This window comes from Teleopsis dalmanni, unplaced genomic scaffold (assembly GCF_002237135.1).
Source record: "Teleopsis dalmanni isolate 2A unplaced genomic scaffold, ASM223713v2 unscaffolded_contig_1567, whole genome shotgun sequence".
NCBI lineage: Eukaryota > Metazoa > Arthropoda > Insecta > Diptera > Diopsidae > Teleopsis > Teleopsis dalmanni.
The window spans coordinates 1-6443 of NW_024032949.1; the positions used below are offsets into that span (position 1 = coordinate 1).

Sequence of the window (6443 nt, forward strand, 5' to 3'; positions counted from 1 at the left end):
ATAATTTTTTCACCCTTTTTTTTATTTCTACTCTTTTATTGCACTCTTTAAATTTTAAATGAATTTCAATTTTCTCTTTAAATAAGTAGAAAGAAATTGTTGTATTTTGTACTTTTATTTATTTTATATAATAATTACTTACATTACATTCAAAATTAAAAGTTTTAAAAGTAAATTATAAATTTTATTATAAATTATTATAAATTTTATTAAGATATTAAAAATAAACTAGTAAAAACTAGTAAACATAGTGAAAATTAATTTAAATAATTAACTTAATATAACTTAACATATCTAAAATTAACTAAAACTAATATAAAATAATTTATAGCATTTCGCTATCATCAATTGTTGAAGTTTTATATGTTTTCAGAAGCGTTGAAGAGGATTTTGGTACAATTAAACCTTCTGATCTTAAGAGTTCTAAAATATCATTACTACAACGCCTGTTAATCCTGTGTTTTTTAAATATACCAGCTAATTTTTCACAAGTGTTTTCATTTTTTTTATTTTCAACATCCTTTGTTTCGTTTCTAAAACAACTTTCACTGGAATTATTGTCTTCAATATTAATATCAATATATTTTCCAGGAACTAAGTCACTATTTAATTTGTTTTGATTTAATTTCTTTTTTTTTAATATTTCGTAGTTTAATGATTTTGTTTCTTTATTTATTTTGATTTTTTTAATATTTATTTCACTACACTTCAAAATTATTGCGTCACTTCATTTATAAAACATAGCGTCATCTGAGGCAAAATTCAAACACGTTGTTATGAACACTAAAAATGAGAGAGAAAGCAAAGAAAGAGTATTTACATTCATGTTTTGAGCAATTGTTTTGCAAATTTGTTTGAAAATGAGGACGCGGTATCAAAGACCGTCTTGAAGACAATGTCTTCGAAGACCACTTTTTCTACTGGGTACGAATGGAGTCATGGCGGAAAAAAAAACATAATTGTGATGAGCGGACGGAGAAATGGCACCAACACATCTTCTATTCCTCATTCTTATTGCACACTCTAAAAGATTTTGTATGAAAGAGTATGTGAGGCAATATTTCTGAAGATGATGCATGGTTTTGTTTTTGTATATTTTTCACAAAATATTTGATTGCTTTTCTGCACATGCAGTGCATAAATTCTTTGAAATTATTACTTCTTATTTTTCAAGCATTTAATTATTGGCGTCGTGTTAGTTGCCTACTTGAGCCCTTGCTTCCTTCTCTTGTCCTGTTTACAGTTATAGCGTGCGTACGGTTGTAGTCATAGACGAAAAAACCAAAACCAAACATGATTTGAAGCGCACAGGGTCATCTATTAAATAAGATGGATTTTATTAATAATATATTTTTATTGTTTCTTTTATATGTTTATTGTATTTTTAAATAATTATTGAATACATAATATTTTAATGTATGTTTTATATGTTTATTGTGTTTTTATATTATTTATTTGTGTAATGTTATTTATACCTTATTTATGTACATACATATGTAAAACAAAAGTTGTCTTCCGTCTTAGTTTTATTTGTTTTTGTTATTATTTTTGGAACAAAAACAATTTACGTAGTAAAATGCCTGCCTTGCAATCGCCAACATTACAGTAGGTTATAATATTTTATATTAAAATTTATATTTTTATGTATATTTGCTTATAATCTTCAAAAATTTATCACCTTTCTTTATACACAAGTAAACATATGTATGCTTATATACATATGTTCACATGTATGTATATATGTTTGTAAATAAAATCTTTGTCGCAAAGAGTTTTACATTTAATCTACCGGCATATATTTTTCAATGCCTAAGGTCAAAATTATTAATCATATAAGGTGGTTGGTTAGTTGGTTGGTTGGTTGGGCGTGAAATTGTGTAGATTCTGTGTAAAGAGCGATGAGAGCGCATTAAATTTTATTGTCGGTAGTGCAAAAAAAAAAATTTCATATTACTCTTCTGCTCCGATACAAGCAGTCGTATATTTCAATCTGCCTCTAACTTGCTACGTTTGTGGACGTGTGGTGGAATTTTTTTTTGTTCTTTTTTTGTTTATTTTTTTTTTATAAAATTTTAATCGAGTTTTGACATTTTGGCTTCTTGCACTTGTCTTTATAACTTTCTTTGCATCATTTTCATTAATATTGCCTCACATACTCTTTCATACAAAATCATTTAGAGTGTGCAATAGAATCAAGAATATAAGAACAATTTAGTATTGATTATTTTTTTGTTTTCTTTTGTTACATGCAAACGTTTTTTTGTTATGCAGTTATTTTTATTACTATATAATTATTACTATATAATTATATATATTCATTATTATATAATAAAAATAACTGCATAACATGAAAACGTTTGCATTTATTTTAATGCATAACCCTGTAAACTTCAAATCAATTTGCCTTAGATTACCAACACAATAGGTTTTTACAAATTTTAAAGAAAACATGTACATATATCATATTAATGCACACCCATACACAGTTATTATTATGCCTACGAATGGAGTCATGGCGGAAAAAAAACATAATTGTGATGAGCGGACGGAGAAATGGCACCAACCCATCTTCTCTTCTTCATTCTTATTGCACACTCTAAATGATTTTGTATGAAAGAGTATGTGAGGCATAACATGAAAACGTTTGCATTTATTTTAATGCATAACCCTGTAAACTTCAAATCAATTTGCCTTAGATTACCAACACAATAGGTTTTTACAAATTTTAAAGAAAACATGTACATATATCATATTAATGCACACCCATACACAGTTATTATTATGCCTACGAATGGAGTCATGGCGGAAAAAAAACATAATTGTGATGAGCGGACGGAGAAATGGCACCAACCCATCTTCTCTTCTTCATTCTTATTGCACACTCTAAATGATTTTGTATGAAAGAGTATGTGAGGCAATATTTTTGAAGATGATGCATGGTTTGGTTTTTGTATATTTTTCACAAAATATTTGATTGATTTTCTGCACATGCAGTGCATAAATTCTTTGAAATTATTACTTCTTATTTTTCAAGCATTTAATTATTGGCGTCGTGTTAGTTGCCTACTTGAGCCCTTGCTTCCCTCTCTTGTCCTGTTTACAGTTACAACATGCGTACGGTTGTAGTCATAGACGAAAAAACCAAAACCAAACATGATTTGAAGCGCACAGGGTCATCCATTAAATAAGATGGATTTTATTAATAATATATTATTATTATTTCTTTTATATGTTTATTGTGTTTTTAAATAATTATTGAATACATAATATTTTAATGTATGTTTTATATGTTTATTGTGTTTTTATATTATTTATTTGTGTAATGTTATTTATACCTTATTTATATACATACATATGTATGTAAAACAAAAGTTGTATTTGTTATATTTACTTTATTTGTAAAACCGCTAATGTAGAATATTAGCACGTTAAATAATAACTGAAATCAAAAGTAATGATGTGTGCAAAGTAATGATGTGTCATCTAAGTATTATTAAATAAACTAATATCGGTAGAAATTAATTGAAGACTGAACAATATTATTTACATATGTAATTTATACCCATCATCAGTATTCAATATTTTTTATTAGTCAAACATACATGCATATATCCTTCAAACTGAAACTGAAGCTGAATTTTTTAACAAATTTCATTTCATCATTATTGCAATTATTAACAAAATTTGAAGTTAATAGGGTCATCTATTAAAGAATATGGATTTTGACTAAAAAATTTATTAAATAAAATATACATACATATGTATTTTACATGACGACTTTGATTTTTTTAACAATATTGACCATGAAATTACGGGACTTTATTTACATCAATAATCTTGTGATTTAAACAAAGTCCCGCAAGCAGAGTGACAAAAAAATTTAACAAAACAAATTTCTAATTGTTGTTCGCATTGCAGTGAAATTTAATAAAAATAACTGCATAACACAAAAAATGCGTGTGCAATATTTTCCTTAAATTTGTTTATACACGCCAACAAAAGAAATAGTTACTACAAATTTAACAAATTTTTGCTAGTAACAAAAAAATAATCAATACTAAATTGTTCTTATATTCTTCATTTTATTTATTCTACTCTAAATGATTTTGTATGAAAGAGTATGTGAGGCAATATTTCTGAAAATGATGCATGGCTTTGTTTTTGTATATTTTTCCTAAAATATTTCCTAAAATATTTTTCCTGAAATATTCATATATACTTATGGTATGTACATACATATATGAATCACAAAAAATCACGTTTGACTGATTTGTTTAGAAAAATGAATAAGGATAATAATGGTTTAATACCACGTGCCGAATTCATATATGGAATAAGTACGATTATTTATATAATGTAGAATAACTAAATAATGTAGAATACCTATTATTTATTTTTTAAAGAATTTGACACTTCTCGAATGGAAATGGGTGCAGTGGCAGATCTTTTTGATCGTAATGGTGGAGACCCGATTGGCAAGAACGCAAACCAGCAACTGATTCAGATAAAATACATGATGAAGTTAAACGCCTTGTTATCCTTTGCACATGTCGACAAAAATTTTGCGTATTTCAAGTTGGCAAAGGGAAATATAGGGTTCGTAAAATACTAATTATCGGATCTTAAAGCTTAATACTCCATCTTCTATTTAAAACAATATTATTTTTGTATAAAACAGTTTGGCGACTCGACTCTCAAAAATTACGAATATTGCGAATATTGCGTAGCACAGTTATGGTTCGTGTAGGTGGCGGCTGGCTTGCACTTGATGAGTTCTTATAAAAAAATTTTCCTTGTCGCGGTAAGTAAATAGTTAAGAATTTTGTACTTTCTCATATTGAATAAACATAATTAAAATATTCATATGCTTATAATTAAAACATTTCTTTAGCGTAATATAACATTATTATTACATTTACATAACAAGCATAACATGCTTTCATAGTAAAATTGTACATTGTTCATTTCATAAATCATTTTAGCTGGTTTTAATGACTCGAGTGTTTTATTACAACTCTGCTCTACATAATCTATTTAATCATCCATACGTCAGTGAAAATACATATATATATTAAAACGGAAATGGTCATTTAACAAATAAATAAATTTTTTATTTTAATAAACTGCCAGAAAACAATCAATAAATTTGAAATTAAAATTTTTTTTGAGTTCATGTATAACAAGTTTTGAAAATGCATTTTCTGCTATTTAATAAATGACTTATTTTGCATATAACTTAATAGAAACGTGTAATCTAACAGCTTTTAGTTTTTAGTACCTTTACCATTTTTTATTATCTATGAATACATACATATATAATTTACGTTTTATTTTATTCTTTAATATGAACATATAAGTAATATAATTCTTTGGCGACCACATACATACATATACATTTTCATTTTATTAAAATTGTAGCATATATTATTATGAATTTACATTGCACTTACTTGTATGCTTCTATTGTTAATAATCGTATGAACTTCACGATATACATATGTATATTTAAAGACAAAAAAGATACATATGTATTTCTTCTTGAATTAACTTACGCAACATAAAGCAGTCGTTCCTTTTTATAAATATTTAATGTTGAGCTAGAATATTAAGTTAAGAATGGATGGTGTTTTTTGTTATTACTTTGTCAGTCCTAGTGCACAAAGGCAGTGACAACACATAAAATACATCTACAGATAACAGTAAAACATAATCTCAATAAAATATAAATGATCTAACCGTAATGTAACCAATTTATAACTTGGTTCGGGAATTTAAAACATTACAGTTGCAAATACATATGTAGGTACATATGTTGATTAATTTAAAACTTAAGGTTCGTAGCCAAAAAGCATATAAAAGGTAATTTTGTCGGAAAGCAGAAAACATTTACAATCTCACATTTACATACATATGTATCTCAATTGTTCCCTGTACTGTTGTACTGTTGTACTGTTGTACTTACTTCTTAGATAGTTAAATGCCTAGTTTGAGCATCTACCTCATTGAGTTACACTTATACCTCAATTTCAATAAAATAAAAAAATTCTGATTTTATTTAAAATTAAAATTTTTTTTCCATCAGTTAGGTTGTATACTTAGGACACTATTATCTTTTACAGCATATATAATATTAGTTTTAAGTGTCAAATGTTTCTAACAGAGTTCCAATATTTTGTGATTTGTGTGTACATAGAGTATTTCGGGGACTGCCTACCTATTTAATCCTTTTAATTAATTTTTATGCTGTCTCTATATCAAACAAAGTAGCCATCTATGCTTTTGAGATGATTATTACAATAGATTAGTCAATATAGTAATAGTATACAAGAAAATCTTTGAACGCATTAATTGTATTTAAATATTTTCTGAAGTAAAAAAAAAAATAAAAATTTTGTTTCAATATCAATACTTAAATAAAAACTTAAGTATCTATGTTGGTATCT

The 6443-nt window shown here is 26.3% G+C and overlaps 1 long non-coding RNA gene across 1 annotated transcript; it reads left to right on the forward strand.

Moving 5' to 3' along the window:
* Positions 1-4389: 4389 nt before the first annotated feature.
* On the forward strand, positions 4390-5055 carry LOC119664187. The gene is made up of 3 exons (XR_005251150.1): positions 4390-4596; positions 4679-4801; positions 4983-5055. It is a non-coding gene; the product is annotated as an uncharacterized LOC119664187 (long non-coding RNA).
* The last annotated feature ends 1388 nt before the right edge of the window (positions 5056-6443 follow it).